This window comes from Tenrec ecaudatus, chromosome 6, assembly GCF_050624435.1.
Source record: "Tenrec ecaudatus isolate mTenEca1 chromosome 6, mTenEca1.hap1, whole genome shotgun sequence".
In the NCBI taxonomy this organism is placed as follows: Eukaryota; Metazoa; Chordata; class Mammalia; order Afrosoricida; family Tenrecidae; genus Tenrec; species Tenrec ecaudatus.
The window spans coordinates 170,694,449-170,711,672 of record NC_134535.1 but is presented as its reverse complement, the minus strand read 5'-3'; the positions used below and the strand labels follow the sequence as shown (position 1 = coordinate 170,711,672).

The following is a 17,224-nucleotide window of genomic DNA, read 5'->3' as shown; positions in this document are numbered from 1 at the left end:
GATCAATCATATACCTCCTTTGGTGAAGTTTGCATGTGGTCTTTCCCATCCTTCTTAGAGTTTTAAATATTATTTTGGATTTAGAGAGCTTACCATAGATTCAAAAGGAAATTTAAAAATTATTGATGATTATCATTGGGTATCTTTTGACTAGCAGAAATTTTAAGTTTTTTTATAAAGTGTAATTTATCATTTTCCTTTATGTTTAATACTTTTGATATCTTTTCTAATATTTCTGCTTTTCTTGGCTAGCTGCCTAAGCAAGGTAGTTTAGAGATCTATCTAATGTTGCTTCAAGATGCTTAAGAGTTTTAGTTTTCAAGTTCAGGGTTATTATTCATCTTAATTTCTGTGTGTGGGATGAAGTTAATGTCAAGGTTCTTTTTTCTCATTATGTATCCAGAATGTATATCAATTGCCTTTCTCATTAAATTGCCCCAATGCTTTAGTAAAATCAATTGGCCAACTATATCAAAACCTCCAAAAAACCAAACTGACTGCCCTCAAGTCAATTCTGACCCATAGCAACCTAGTGGGCAGGTTAGAACTCAAGCCAATTCCGACCCATGGCAACCCAGTGGGACAGGGTAGAACTCAAGTCAATTCCAACCCATAGCAACCCAGTGGGACAGGGTGGAACCGTCCCTGTGGGTTTTCTTAGACCGCAACTCTTCTCCAAAGGAGAAAGTCTTCTAAACTCTTTGTTCCATTCCATATTTGTCTTTACCGTCTTGAATTTGCATTAAGTCTTGAAATCGGGTAGCGCAGATCTTTTTAATTAGTTCTAATAAGTAAGGTTTTTGACTTCTTCAGAGCCTTTAGCCATTGGATCTAACAGCAGCGTGATAGGCAGCAGCCCCAGACATGCTCTTTATGTACAAAGTTCCCAGGTCCCACCCTCTTCCCCGCCCAGCAGAGTGATGCCACTCCCAGAGATGCAAGCCCCAGTCCTGTGGTGCTGAAAGACCCAAGCAGAAACATGTGCTGGGCTCCTCCTGGCTAAAGGATCCTAAGTTATTCTCCCCAAGACTTATACATGCAGGAAACTTCTTTGTCTACTTCTCTTGCTCTTTCTGCCACTTCTCTTCTTTTGGGCGCTCTGCTGGCCGAGAGTTTCTTACTCGCTCAATCTTTGCGGAACTTCCCTGCAGTCGGGGATGTGTCTGCTTAACTCTTGTCTCCTGTGGTCTCTATGAGCTCACCCTCTTCTTTGGCTGGCTAGTTCTCTGGGGTCAGACATAGGGCTGGCTGGCTCTAACCTTCTTCTATGTGACTATCCTAGATTTCTTTCATCTCACCTACTTTGTTCTCCTGTTCTCTGTAAATCTCATTTCCCTAAATAAAACCTATTAATTAAATAGCTCACTGTTTCTCGTCTCTGAAAAACCTTACATTACCTTTCTGTGTAAATGTGAGCACCAATTTGTCAGCTGCTACCAAAAACGTTCTTCTGGGCTTTTGACAGGGATTACACTATGGGTACATTGTAGGATACATGGCATCTCATAACATTGATTTTCTAAGATATGAACATGGCATATATAACTCAACCATATCATGATATATATATATATAATTTACTCAACTATATTTTCTCAACCATATTTTGTAATTTTTAGTGTATAAATATTGCCCATCTCTTCTCTGATTGATTCTCAAGCATTTTGTTGTTTTAAGAAAACTTTCAACGACTTCATATTATAATTATTTTTTGCTACCCTGTACACATACTTCCTCTTTCATATGAACCCTTTAGGACTGAGTAGAATTATCCCAGAGGTTTCCAAGGCTAACTCTTTACAGGAGTTAGTAAGCCTCATCTTTCTCCCGAAAAGGGAAGGGTGGTTTTGAACTGCCAACCTTGCTGTTAGCAGTCGAACAGGAGCCCCACTAAGCCACCCGGGCCCCTATATACATGCATATTTGTGGGTAAAATTTAAAGGTATTGCTGAAAAAATAACAGAAAACCTTAGGAAACAAAAAAGGCAAATGTGAAATATTTATTTCCCGACATATCCTCCATCTAGTATATTACCTTCTGAAGGCAGTATTTCTATCTCTCTAACTTCCTCCATCACTGCCCCCCAGTTCTGCACTCTTTGAATTATACCATATCATGACAGCAGTTTGGGCATTCTCGGGGGACTCCAATCATATTCCTTGTAAATGTTCTTTGAGTTTGGGTAATAAAAAAAGACTGAAGGGACAAGATCAGGACTGTGGGGTGGACCAGGAATGGTTTCCCAACAAGATTCTCCGACGGCAGCGTACATTCATAGAATGAGCAGGTGCACTGTCAGCGCGTAAATAAATTCCTCAGAGCGACTCTGCTGGCTTTCCCCTCACCGATACAGTTTTCAGTCTTCCCCAAACTTCTTCCCAATAAGCCTCCTTGATAGCCCTGTGTCCTTTGAGAAAATCAATCAAGACAACCCATTTGATACCCCCTAACACAGGCACCGTAAGTCTCTGAGCTACCTCTCTGCCTTGAACTTACCTGGCTTATCAGGTCCCCTCTGAAGCTATTCTTTGGATTAAATTTTTGAACTCTGCATACCTCCTCTGAAGAGTGGAGATGTTTGTTTCAGCACACAGTTAGATTAGGGGTTGGCTACCTTTCATTTGCGAAGATCGTCCCCACCCCCATTGAATTATGACAGATCTGATTCAGTCTTGTTCTTAGTTTTACAGTACAATCTTTGGATATGGACTTAGTTGGCTCTTCTGAAGCCTGGCCATTAAGACTGTGATGCTGGACTATTCACAAGACTCCTCTTATGTTGCTGAGTTTAAGTTCCAAACTGTCTCCTCTGGCCCAGGCAGTAGCTTAAATCTCTCCTCAGCCTTTCCCACCTTTTATTCGTTGCTTTCTCTTGGGTGCCATGAAATCTCCTTGATGCATGTGCAGTGCAAGGGATAAACCAAAAAAGCTGGAGAAATTTTATAGGCAGCTATGTATGCTAGGCATTCAGTAGCTCCCACTTCTGCAACTTTTCCTTCAATTCCCAGTCCCTGTGACAAGCCAAATGAGCATGGATTTGGCGAGATTGGAGTACTAGTCACCCAGATGGGGGATGGCCATAAGGCAGGAACCATGCAGATGGTATTTGCCATGGAGTTTCCTTTTCCACGGTTGATTCTTTCCCCCATTTGTTCTTGCTTTTGTCACTCTGCAGTGACTTTGAATCATTGTTTATTTCCCAAGAGTTATGTTTATGACCTACTCACCATTAGTGAAACCAGAAGTCTTCCATATTTGTTTTTAATGAACATCTTTCCTCTTTGTTCTTGTCATGAATGTAATAGCTACTCATTGTAGAGTAATATTGAATTACGAATATAGCAAGGCAAATAAAGGTATCATACATGTCATTATGTTAGCCTCGCTTCTTAAAAAATGTGAAGTTTCACCTCCTTACTTCTCCTGATGAAATATGCATACAATGGCCTTTATCTTTCATCAGGCCCTTAGGACCTGACTCGTGTTCTTCTGCAGGCACCTTCAGAGAGAGCTACTTTGTGAAGAAAGTTGGAAGAAGCTGTCTGCTCTTTGCTTTAGGAATTGTTTTTTCAAAGTCCAAATATTATACCAAAACATGAGTGTATAGAATAGATACCCACACATGAGAGGTCTTCAGAAAGTTTATGAAAAATAGAGTTAAAATAATGGAATTTTTCTACTAGTATTTAAGATTTCTTCTCCGATGCAGTTTTTTTTTAAAGTGTATTATTTCCTTTCAAGTTTGGTGGTGATCTGGGTTTCTCTTATTTATTTATAATTTAATTCCATGTTTGTCACAAAACATACATTGTATGATCAGCTCATTAGCTACTAAGACTTGTTTGATGGTCTGAAAGATAGACTATCTTGGTAAATGGTCCATGAGTGCATGTAAGGAATGTGTTTTTGTATTGTTGGGTAGGATATTTTATATAAGATGGTATAAAAAGTTCATACAAAAGTATTACTAAAAGATAATGGAATTCTTCTACAATTTTTTGAAGCCCTCTTGTGGATGTTTGTTAGATCAATTTGGTTGAAGTCTAGGTCAAGTCTTCTAAATGTTTGATATCTGTTCACTTCTTCAATAAATAACCAAGAGATGTTGGCAGTTTTAACTTTAATTGTGGTTTTGTCTATTTGTATTTTCAGTTGTATAAGTTATTGTTTAATGCATTTTGAAGCTCTGTTATTAGGCGCTATGTATGTAAGACTACTTTGTCTTCTTGACTGACAACTTTATCTCTGACAAATTAACCTCTTTCTTCCTGGTCATATTCGTTCTTCTGAAATCTACATTTCACATTAATATAGCTATTCCATCTTCTTTTTGATTGATCACATGTACATCCTTTCCAATTTTTAAATATAATTGTGACCTTATATTTAAAGTGTGTATTTAAATTGCATCTGTACACATGTATATATCATTACTTTGATTGGGGTGTTCAATCTATGTTTCATGTAAATTTTTATAAAGTTAGGGCTAAAACTGCCATCTTGCAGTTTGGTGTCTACTTGTCTCACCTGCTCTTTGTTATCGTTTCCTTCTACTCTGAGTGTGTATGTGTGTGTGTGTGTGTGTAATTCTTCCACGATGGCATATGCTTCACATACCATACAACTTAATCACTCGATCATATTAAGAATATTTGTGCAGTCGTCGCCACAATCAACTTCAGAGCATTTTCTCCTCGTTTCCCCTGCCACGACCTTAGGCAGTTATCAATCAAGCCACTGTGTCTACAGAGCTACCTGTCCTGAATTTCACATACAGAAAGTCATACGAAACACAAACAGGGAGCAAAACGTAAGGAAAACTAACTACAACGACTAAACAAGACGTGGAAAATGGGGGGCTAATAACAATGAGCCCAGGAAGAAAGTATTCTGGAATTGATTGCAATGATGACTGTACATTTCTTTTTTTTCCTTTTTTACTGTGCAACCCGCTTCAGTGCCTGAAGCCCATGGGGTAAAGCCAGGCAGTGGTTCGGGGTTACAATTTGCTTTGGCATGGGACACTATGAGAGGCCCATGGGAGTGTACATTTCTTTGCAATGTGATTGAATAAGTTTTAATGCAACTGAACGATTGAAGCATAGGATATGTGATTATATGCCAATAAAACGATGTCTTCAAAAGAAAATAATAAAACTTGAAACAACTTTAAAATGGGTCAAATGGGAGATCAAATGATAAGATCTTTCATTTTCACCTAACTACAATTGCTATAACTGACTACGGGGCCCTCTGTCTGACAGCAGGCTATTCACATCCTTGACTGAGGTCAGAATTGGGACTTCCAATGATATCTGTAGCCTTCTGCAAATCAAGTGTTCACAGTTGAAGCTCCACTCCCATTCCTTCATTGGAATTTCTATTATATTATTTACAATCCTTAGATCACACAGGCTTCTTCTATGAATACTTAGTTGATGCCTCACTTAGATGGCTGTTTGTTTTAAGACAAGCCTTTAAGACCCCAGATGTTATTCTTACTGATAGCCAGGTACTATCTGATTTCATTACCATACTTTGCTATAGTACTCCCTCACCTCAGTGATCTCTTACTAAGGGTGAGTATCAAGCAGGGTCATGTCATCAAAACTAATTATTCTTACATTGGAGCTAGAATTAAGTGAAAGCCCCAAATTCCAACTGCCATACTTGCTTAATTTTATATATCAGGCTTAATTTATCTCTCTCTATATATTACAAAATACACGGTTCAGTTTTGTTTGGCCCACAGTGTACTTACATGGAAACTGGATACTTTCAAAGCTTGTGTTTATGCTGAGTTAAGCAAGATCAGAACACGTTTTAATGGGGCGTTAATATTTTCCCCACTGAGACAATAAATAGCTCCAGTAGCTCAGTGTTGAAAGTTAACTGAAAGGTGGCAATCAAACCACCAGCTCCTCCCTGGGATGCAGGCGTCTCTGTAAACATTTGCAGTGCTGAGCACTGCATGGGGCATTTCTGCTCTGTCCTAGAGGACAGCTATCAGCCAGAATCAACTCAACAGCAATGAACAGAGAGGCAATACCTTTCAGAGGGCTTGACGTGATGTTCTATGCATTCTGAGGTTTTCATGTGCTGCCAGGTGGGGACACCAACTAGTCTAAGTCCTTGATGAATGACCAGGTTAGTTCTGCTTGCTCTTTTTGGGTGGTTCGTTCTCCAACCTTAGGAGGTCCTCGCCACACCTTCCCCAACACACACCACCACCACCACCACCACCACCACCACCACCACCACCACCACCACCACCACCACCACCACCCCAGACTGGGGAGGGCACTTTTTTCTCTAGTGCTCTCACGATGTGCCACTGTCTTTCCTGGTACCCTACCCTGTGAACACTTGCCGCCCTGGCCTCCTTGGACTCCATACCAAGCCCATTTTTCTCAATTCAGGGATTTCTGGGCATCCTCACACTGCACTGAAGCCTAGAAATTCACCCTAGAAAACAAACTGGGGCAAGCAGAGGGCTCATCCTATTTATCTCACTGCTGTCGGCAATCTCTAACCTGCGCTCACCACCAAATGCTGAATATATAGAGACCATTGTGTCCCTGATTGTTATAGGTTTCTGACTAGAGGGGATTCTGACCCCTGTTCTGCCAATTTGATCTGAAGCAGAAATTTCTGCTTATTTATGATGGTGCCAAATTAGGCCAGGTGCTGCAGGGAGGCAAAGAAGTGGTCTAATTGGCTCTTCCTGTTAGTAACTGTGTTAGCCTGCTTGGACTAGAGAAACAAATTTGTAGACACTCATATGTGTATAAGAAAGAGCAATTGAATATTGAGAAAACATCCCAGCCTAGTCCATATCCAGTCCATAAATCTGATATTAGCCCATATGTCCGGTACCAATCTACAAAGTTCTCTTCAGACTCATGCAACACATGCAATGGCGCCAAATGCAGGAAGATCACAGGCCAGTGGGTGGGAAGTCTTGTGGATCCAGTGGCAGTAGAAGCATCTCAGCGCTGGCAGGGGTCTCCACGTGGCTCGTCTAGTTCTCAGGGCACGAGGTCTATCAGTGTAGAGCCATGTGTCTTGTCAGTAGAGCATCTCTTAGGGAGTGAGTAGTGAGAATGAGTCTCTCCCACCTCCAAGGAGAAAATACAGAAATTCCCAGAATCCTCAGAGGAAGGCCATGCTTACACAGAGGCCTCATTGGCTATACAATGATTGACAGGCTAGACTCCACCCATTCACTTGTAATCCTCTCAATTTGACAACAGATTACATAATTATAGTAACCTTTCTACTATCGGGCTTTGTTGTTGTTGTAGGCAGCATATAAAACCTGAGATAATCAGGCTTGGGGAGGCCCAGGTTCTGGGGAACAGCACGGAAGCACTGCTACCTGATGTGCGTGCTGTCAGAGGGTAAAGTCCAGAAGGAGGACAATTACAAGCCGGTCAGACACAGAATCTGAGTCAGTCCCAGGCAAGCCAGCAGGCAGGATACACAGCCAAGTAGCGAAGCAATTACTCAGGTGACTGTTCTACCTTCCAACCCAGGAGTCTTTGAACACTATCCTTTCAGGCCGACAGGTACACCTCACTCTTCCTCCCAAACACGTCCATCCCTGTGATTACCTCGTATGTTACTTGGGGGTATGATCACTTGAAAATAGAATCAACGGAAGAAATATCCAACTGTGTTTAATTCTTAACAGTCCTGAACAGCACGACTGCTGAGGAAGTGGGTTATACTCCCTATCAGGCTGACGCAACAACATAGAGTGAGGCCTAACCAGTCACAGCAAACGGAGTGGTTTAAAGCAGTGTCTGCAATATCACTCCCGGACAGAGGCCATGAACAATCAGCTCACTCACTGCCTTCAAGTCGGCTCTGTCCCACAGCGATCCAGGGAGCTTCAGAAACAGATTACCCGCACTTTATCTTGCATGATGGGTGACACGACATACATTTTTGAGAACGGGGTGGGGTGGGGAGGGGAGACAGATTCTTTGTATCCCTTTTTTTCCCCTGGAAAGGGAGTGGTAGTTGGGAATCTACAAAACAAAAATGTATTCTCTCTCAAAGGCCCGAAGGCTAGAAGTCTGAAATTAATACGCTGTCAGGTCAGTCTCCCTTTAAAGGCTTTAGGGCAGAATGCTTCCTCGTGCCTTCCTCGCTCCTGGTGGTTGCCAGCAGGCCCTGCCTTGTAGCTGCGTCACTCCAGTCTCTCTCTCTACCTGTGGAGTTCTTACCCCGAGTTTCTGTGTTCAGATAGCCTGTATCTTTTAAAGACCGTCATCACTGATTTAGGACCCACTTTGATTTACTATGATCACATGCAACTTAATATATCTGCAAAGGTGCCCTTTCTGAAAAAGGCCCCATTCACATGCACCAGGTCCAGGGCTTCCACAGATCATGTGGGGTGCACAATTCAACCCACTAGATGCCTTCCACGGACCCTGAACTCCGCCTTCCACCCTACTCTCTGATGTTCCCAGCCACTGGAGGCTGCCCTAGTTGATGGACAGAGAAGACGCCTGTGACCTCTGGTTTTCGCTTGGTCTCAGCCAACGAGGTGCCCAGGAGTGGACTGGACAGGGTGTGAAGACTGAAGCCAGCAAAGAGATGAACTTGGTTCTTGTGAGGTCGCCTCAGGCTTGCTGTGTCCCTTCACCCAAAGACATCTATTCTCCACGACTCTGGTCTCCTTCGTGGCCCCAGTCAACTTCTCCTCTGGCCTTTGGGCCCCTTGAACTCACTGCCTCTAGCAGCAGACCACCGAGAATTTTCCTCACAGGTGCGCACCGGTTTTTCCCTCTTGAGACCTTGATGTTCATCCACCACCGTCTTTTGCTCTTTTGTCCAGTAACTTTTCTTTTCTTTCCTTTGTAACTCTTGTAATGAAATCCTTTAAAAGTAAGGCTACTGACTGCTTCTTAAATGAAGGTCAGTACCTAGATGCATGCAGGACCTCTTTTTACAACGAGCTGAGTGCCACCAAGTTGATTCCAATGCATAATGACCCCATCAGACAGAGAACTGCCCTGCAGGCTTGCGAGCTGTTTCATAATTTTTTCCTTAATGTTGTATTGTGGTTTGAGTGAGGCTTTAAAAGAGAACATTAGTTTCCCGTTCAAAATTCCGCGTGCATGCTATTGCATGGTCTTCGTCTCACGCCCCTCCTCGTTAACAGCGTCCTTCCCGCTTCTTCCCTGGTCCCCCGCTTCCATTCTCCCATCTCCCCTGCCTCTTCCTCACTTACAACTTGGCTTTTGCCCTTTGCCTGTGTCTGGTGACGGGTTACTTTGAGGAACATGCTCCTTGAGGCGTCCCTGCACACTTCCTAGATGCCATTTGCCAGTTGGCTTCCATTGACCCCGAACTCTACCTTCCACCCGTCTCTAGGATTTTCTCAGCAACTAGCAGATGCCCTATTTGATCGGCCGAGTACATTCCCATGACCTGGTTTGAGGAGCATGCACCTTAGGGGTCTCTGTTCACTTCATAGACCTGTAGATTGCTTCAGTGATCTCCGAGAGTGAGTTCAGGCCCCACAATCTCAGGAGTTGATCCAACCTCCATCCAACCAGCAGCCTGGCCTTTTAAAAAATTTAAATGTTTTTATGTTTTTGAGGGTTGGTCGACATTTTTCTGTCACTCTAATCAAGAGCTTCGGGTATGTTGCTGATTGGAGCCATTAGTTGTGGGAGCCGGACACCCCTGGCTCCTTGGATCACAGGCCAGTGGAGGCTTAGGTTTGTGTGGTCACTCGTCCTGTTCTTCAGACTGATTCCTGGGGCCTTGCACTTTCTTCGCTCTTCATTGGTGCAGGGGCTAAGAGGCCAGTGACAGAGTCTTTGACATTTAAATTCGCATTGGCCGTGTAGATTTATGGCCTAGGTAATCTACCTTTCCCTTGGATCCAGGCTCTGAAACCCTGCTTCCATTTTGACCACCGGGCATGTTTCTAAACACTTAGCGTGACCTCATGCAAGTGTATTTGCTAATATATTTTGATCCAGGGAAGCCAACACTCGAGCCTACAGAATTTTAGGTTCCACTGTGTGTGAAACCGAGAATTCTACGTTAAATTAGAACTAATAAACACTGAACGAGGACAAAGGAAAATATATTGCTTTCGTGCAGATGCTGCTGACAATAATCCTGAGCACTTACAGGAATTCTTCCCCCGGAGAGCGGAGGTCGGCAGCTGTCTGATATTTGGACAAATATGTTCCCTTATGTATGTTGGAAATACCAGGTGACATATTATATAAAATGAATGTGTTTTGCTTTGAATAAGGAGCGCCTGGGCAATGCTGTGGTGGATGCCCTCGGCTACTAACTGTAAGGATGGAGGTTCAAACCCACCAACGGCTCCACCAGAGAAAGACGAGTCTGCCTGATCCCATTGCGAGTTCCAGTTTCTGAAACACTTGGAAGCAGTTCTACTCTGTCTTGTGAGGTCTCTTCAGTTCAACAGCAGTAGGTTTGGGACTCTGGGTTGGTCAAATGTTTTATTCTAGGATACTTAAAAAGACTGGAAGACCACACAACATTCTGGTTAATAAAAAAAAAACTCATGGGACTTTTGAGCTGGCAAAAAACTTGATGGGCATTTAAAAGGAGGCTGAGAATTAAGGACCTCACTTTGGCCAAACGGATGGGTCATCTGGCAAGGAGTATCTTCTAGTCAACGTGAGAGATGAACTCACTCTTCTCATGAAGAGGATGGTTTGAAAAGGCTCACCTTTCTAAATTGTATCTTTTCCTTGGAAACCCTGTCAACGTCTCTTATCAGCTCTCTCTCTCTAAGGTTGCACTCAGCAGCTTACCAGGAGGAAGTACAACCAGAACCATGCACACTGACCCGACTGCCACGATATTCAGCCGAGAAGAGGCTGATTTCATCCCAAAGCTCATGAAATAAGCAACATTGTAGCGATCATAAGTCCTGTCGAAATGCTCTCACGATGCTGCCACAAGAATTATATTATAAACTGCCCTTGGTCCTAGCAAACCGGGCTAATTAATTGCTCATAACAGATTCATATGGTTTTTATTCTTTCTGCAGTAAAAGTAACAATCCGAAAGAAAGGCTATTACAGTACAATAGCACCGATTTCACTTTCATATCTCCTCCTTCTGAGCAATTTCATTTATTTAGTTAGTTTCATCATTATCCCAAGCAATAATTTAGGCCAAGAAGCTTTAAAGAGACTCACTCAGATCCACACTGGGTTCTTTCATAATGTGAAAATCAGAGCTGAATGACAGAGATGGTCTACAGAAATATCCATGCATTTTTTTAATGTACGTACTAATATTGCATGAATGGTTTAAGATAAAAAATCTTAAAGGGTTAAATCAACTCTGGGGAAGATTCCAATTAATCATGGTATATAATTATTTCTATCTGTTTTCTGACTCAGTTCCCAATATTTTCAAGAACTTTTTCATGTACATCCATTATAAATATTGGTCTGCAGTTTCCTTGAAGTATCATTATCTGACCTTGTTAAAAGTTTATTACTGGTCTCATAGAAAATGTTAATAAGTGTACTCTCACAACTATTGTTATGTTTTCACCCAATAACTTGAACTTAAGAAAAAAAGTGTTTATTCACACTGTGTGAATCCTCTGGTCTTTAATCTATTTTAGAGTTAGCCTTGAAGTTTCTCATGGAATTTAATTGTGATTCAGTTGATTCTGGACCCTGTGAGCATCTTGAAACCCACTCAACTCATAGATCACTTGTTCTGGATGGATCCTCAGGTCTTGCAGTTGACCCCTCAGTGTAGAGCAGTATTTCTCAAAATTCCTAATGCTATGACCTTTTAATACAGATCCTCACATTGTGGTGACCCCCCCAACCATAAAATTATTTTTGTTGCTACTTCATAGTAGTAATTTTGAACTGTTATGAATCCTAATGTAAACATTTCATATGCAAGATGTATTTCCATTGTTACAAATTGAGCATAAATAAAGCATAATTAAAGATTAATCACAAAAACAAACAAAAAAAACCTTAAAGGATCAAAATATCTATATCTAAAATTTGATAATCAAAATTATCCAGGAAGATAGGAATTCATGACGTCTGATTTTGTGCGTGCACATAAAATTTTATTCGTAGTTCAATCTTCTGTGAATAACTGTATCGCCAATTGTTTGCTAGGGCCTTGGGGTCGGTGAACTGACGATTCATTACATTGAACAGGTATCTTTAAAGCACAGTGCTTCAAAGACTCTCCAACATTGAACTTCTAGAGCCCCGAAGTCTGAGACCTCATTTCTGCGCAGTGCCTGGTATCTAAATTGTTGAATGGATGAATACTGGGTTAAGCGATGCTGTTTCCATCAATAACGTTACTGAATGAATGCAAGATTCCACAGTCCTGATTTTTCTCACAAGGTGTGATGAAGGTCATCTCTTTGCTCCTCCAGACACGCTCGCCTCCCTTCCCATGGGCTCTGTGCTGCAGCAGTGTAAGGGGCTCCATGTCCTCTGCCCACTCGCACTTGCCTCCAGGTCACTGGAGGCAGTTGATCTAGGAGCATGAGGAGAGGTGTCCCACGCTTCCTCCCGCCTGGCTGGGCTCCTGTGGTGGTTCCCCTCACCTGAAGGCCACTGCTCTTGGCAGCTTCTCTTGTCCTTCGAGGTGTAGGTACAGAATCCAGTCATCGGCCCCTCCTCTGCCCTCTCAGGCAGAAGGGTGACGGCAGCTCTCTGCAGCCCCTGCCCACCGCTGCTGGACACCTCTTTCCAGGTAACCCCACCTGTGTCAGCATAGGCCTGAGGGTTTTCTGTGGCCGGCTTTTCAGAAGGGCATCACCAGTCCTGTCCTCCCACGCATCTCAAACCCCCCAAATGTGGAGTCAGCGGTCGAGAGCCTTTCGCCTTTGTGTGTCTAGAAGTCAAATGTGCTGGGCGTTGTGCCACAGAGCCAGATGCCCAGCCCTCCGCCTTTGTGCCACCGTGGACTGCCCTCTGCAGCCAGGAGCTCGGGAGAGACACACGCCCCATCCTTTGCAGCTTTCTCTAAAACACCAACCATAGCTCTGCAACAGGCCTTTCATTAAAATTCCTTCATCATCTAGTCTGAGTGGACTATCAGCTTTCTGACCATCAGCACATGGCTGATGCACAAGAGCTTGAAGACACTGCCCATCTCCACCAGATTTAAGTAAACTATTAGGACAACATTAAAACAGAAGTTGAACACTACTAAGGAGACATGGCACCCATTTGCTGTAGGCAAACTAACAATTCCGGGTCAGTCCATAAGGTTTCCTACATGTGAAGGGGGTTAATCCATTGACCAACAATTACCATGCAGGGATTTTGTGTCAGACACTGGGCAGGGCACGGGGAGTGATACAACATGATCCCAGGCTGGAGCACTTTGCATTCTGGCTGGTGGATGAAGGGGGTACTGGGCTCAGAGCTGCAAGGCAAGCTTAAGTGTGAGGTTGATCATCTTGGGCACAGAGTTCAACGACTCCATTATTTTGGTATCTTTTGGAGCAGGAGTAGAGGACCAGGTACGTGGAGGACACACCAAGGTTCATTATTTTGGTATCTTTTGGAGCAGGAGTGGAGGACCAGGTGCGTGGAGGACACACCTAGGTTCATATCTTGGCTTTGCCATCTTCTGGGTATGTGACCAAGGCCAAGTTACTCAATCTCTCTGGGCTCAGCATGTTCACATAAGAAATGGGAGATGTTGCTGCTAATGTCTGCCACCCAGGGGTGTTATGGGAATTACATACAGTAGTCATGTACTCAATATAAGCTGGTTATCTGGTCCTTGGAAGCACTCAATAAATGCAACTTGTTGCATGTAAAATATGATAAAAGTAGCCAAGGTGATTGAGCCAGACGTAGGCTCTGTAGGAAACTATAGAGAAATACGTAAAGCACTATTCTGTTGCTCCCTTCAGTAGGATGATGGCACTCTGACTAGGCATAGCATGTCTTTCATGCTTTCATTTTGAAAGCACAATGAACTACTTGAACTAAAAAGTACATATGAATTGCTGGATTCTTTAGCAAATTAAAAACTACATATGACAGAAAAAATTCAATACATCGGATGCTGATCCTTCCACTTAAAAGATCATAGGTTACAAACTATTGTTCATAAAGCTAAAACATGTCCGGGTCACTTTTTGACTGTCACAAAGCACATAAGCCACAAGAAACAAACATGCACAGTTGGGAAGGAGGATGGCAGAAAAGTACATCTGAGGGAGACATACAAGGGGTACCCCCCAAACCCAGATTTTTTCAATGCTATGTATTTAATTTTTTTCACAAAACAACCTAATTACCTACAAAGTACTCTCCATTACACTTAATACATTTGTCAAATCAGCGATTCCATTCTCAGAAACATTTTTCAAACTCATCTGTTTGGATGGCTGACAGCACCTCCTCATTTTTTTGTCTTCACCTCTTCTATTTGGTCCAATAGCTGTCCTTTTACGTCCCTCTTCATTCAGGGAAACAAAAAGAAGTCACATGGAGTAAGATCAGGTGAGTAAGGTGTGTGGGGCAAGAGAAACATGCTTATTTTTGCCCCAAACTGATGGCTGCGTGAGCAGGTGCATTGTCATGGTGTCAAAGCCAGTCCCCCACCTGCCACAAATCAGATCTTTCTTTGCCACACACTGTTAAGCAATCTTTTCAGAACCTCTAAATAGAAGGCTTCTTTAACATCAGCCTGACCTGGTGGAATGAACTCCACATGCATTATGAGTCGACATTTTCGTCCATTCAGGAAGGTGACAGACATCCAGAATAAGGTTTGTCATCAATCGACATTTTGAATGAGAAAAACCACTCGTACACTTGTTTTCCCCATAGAACTGTCCCTGTAAACTGTGTTCAATATCACAGAAGTTTCTGTGGCATTTTTTCCGAGCAGGAAGCAAAATTTCACAGCCACCAGCTGTTCTCTTAAATTGGCCAACACACACACACACACACACACACACACACACACGAAGTTCAAGTGAAACTGCTTTTATGAAAAAAAAAAAATTCAGCACAACCAGAGAGAACCTTCCCAGGAGACGCCACTGGGTGCACTAACCCAGAGTGAGTTGCTGGATGCTCGCCTAGCGGGAAGAATGCTTACAAGGAAAGCTCTCCTCAGCCCGGAGCAATTCTGGGTTTTTGGGGGTACCCCCTTGTACTCCAGTCAGAGGGACCACTTTGACTGTAAAACATGAAGCAAGCCCAAGTGACTGTTGGTGACATGGAATCTGCAGCTCAACTTCAGAAGCATCTGGAACAGAGTTAATTCTAAAAGTCAAGCCGAAAGAACGTAATGAAGAAAAAGGCCTATCCTCAAATGTCCATCCCAAGGAATCTCATGCACTGGAAAAATCTATTTCTCCGACTCCAGTTTCTGTTGAAATTGTAAATAGCTCAATTCTCACATTTCCCTTTGCCAGCCAGAGGCAGAAACTACAACTTCTAAATAACCCTGTCAATTATTTTTCGAGTATAGACATGTCCATCTTGATGGCAACATGAAAAGCAATTTTAGAAACATTCAAATGTGAGACAAAGTCTGCTTTAGAAAGGTGGGGGAGAGGAGACGACAGAGAACAAACCTTTCACTACGAATGTCAACCATTTCTTGTCTGAATAATTAGATAATAGCTATAAAAAAACCGAAGGAAGTAGATGTTACCGAAGCGTGACATTTTTCTGTGTTCAATTTTACAGATACCACATGTCTGTGTGCATATAAACACACATACATACACATGCACACGTGCACATGTGTGCATACACATGTATACACAGATGCAGACATACATGTGTACACATATACACATACATACCTATTTTTTCCTTCCTAGCCACTGTACATATAATGATGGTTAACCATGAAGAAAAAAAGTAGGAATATTCAACAGTAAATGAAAATTTTTGAGTTTTAAAATTTATTTTGATTTTACTGTAGAAATGCATCTTTAAAACATCCACATCATCTGAGAGGCCGGCCCCAATCCCAACTATGTGGACATTTGCCCCTCCCCACAGAAGAATTTATTTCAGAGGACAGCACTGAATCTGCAAGGGACGTGTCTGATCAGACCACATGGGAGCAAATGAAGGGGGAGGAAGAGAATGGAGCACATCCTGGCTCAACAAGCTTTGGGGCCAAGATTCCTGCTCCGAGCAGCCAATCCACAGAGAAGATCATATGGCCGGCCCCACTATGAGACATGAAAACCCTCACTAACCAATGGCCCTCAGGGGACAACACTGGAGACACAGTGTGGGAATTGTGACTGATCTGACCCCACCACACCAAAGCAAAACACTAAGGGCATGCAACAGAGCAGTAAGGGGAACAGAACAACAAAGTCCCCGGGGAATAACAAAAATAGATTTTGGGGCCAGGGTGTGGTGCCCCATCAGACTCGACCAGAAAACACTCCTAAAGGCCAACAAACAGTCCTTGAACTAACTACAAGCTTTTCTTTCTTGTATTTTGTTTTGTCATTGGCTTGTTGTTGTTTTATTTTGTTACTTGGTCTTGCTGTCTTGTTTTTGTGCATGTTATAATCTCCGCATGTCTGTCTAAATAAAATGGATGAACAATCTGGAGGAGAACACAACGGGACAGACAGTTCTTGGGGGTCATGGGAGAGGGGGAGGTTGGTGATAAGGAAGTGGTGTTAACAAACCCAGGGACAAGGGAACAACAAGTGATCCAAATTGGTGGTGAGGAGGGTATAGGAGGCCTCTTAGGGTATGATCAAGGGTAATGTAACCAAGAGGAATTACTGAAACCCAAATGAAGGTTGAACATGATGGTCGGACAAGAGGAAAGTAAAAGGAAATAGAGGAAAGAGATAGGAGACAAAAGGGAATTTATAGAAGTCTAAATAAAGGCAAGTACATATGTAAATATATTTATATATGGGGATGTGGAAATAAATTATGTGCATATATGTATAGGTTTAGTATTAAGGTAGCAGATGGACATTGGGTCTCCACTCAAATACTCCCTCAATGCAAGAATGCTTTGTACTATTAACTGGAATTCCATGATGCTCACCTTCCTGACACAATTGCTGAAGACAAAGCAGGTGCATAAGCAAATATGGTGAAGAAAGCTGATGGTGCCTGGCTATCAAAAGATATAGTGTCTGGAGTCTTAAAGGCTTGAACATAAACAAGTGGCCATCTAACTCGGAAGCAACAAAGCCCA

At 42.6% G+C, this 17,224-nt stretch overlaps 1 protein-coding gene and 1 pseudogene across 2 annotated transcripts in view; both read right to left on the bottom strand.

Annotated features, from left to right (window-relative positions):
- Positions 1 to 17,224, bottom strand: part of KIAA1217 (KIAA1217 ortholog) — a 944,408-nt gene that overhangs the window by 683,107 nt on the left and 244,077 nt on the right. The gene's annotated exons all lie outside the window — the stretch shown is intronic.
- LOC142452190 (small nucleolar RNA SNORA42/SNORA80 family) lies at positions 4,940 to 5,065 on the bottom strand (annotated as a pseudogene).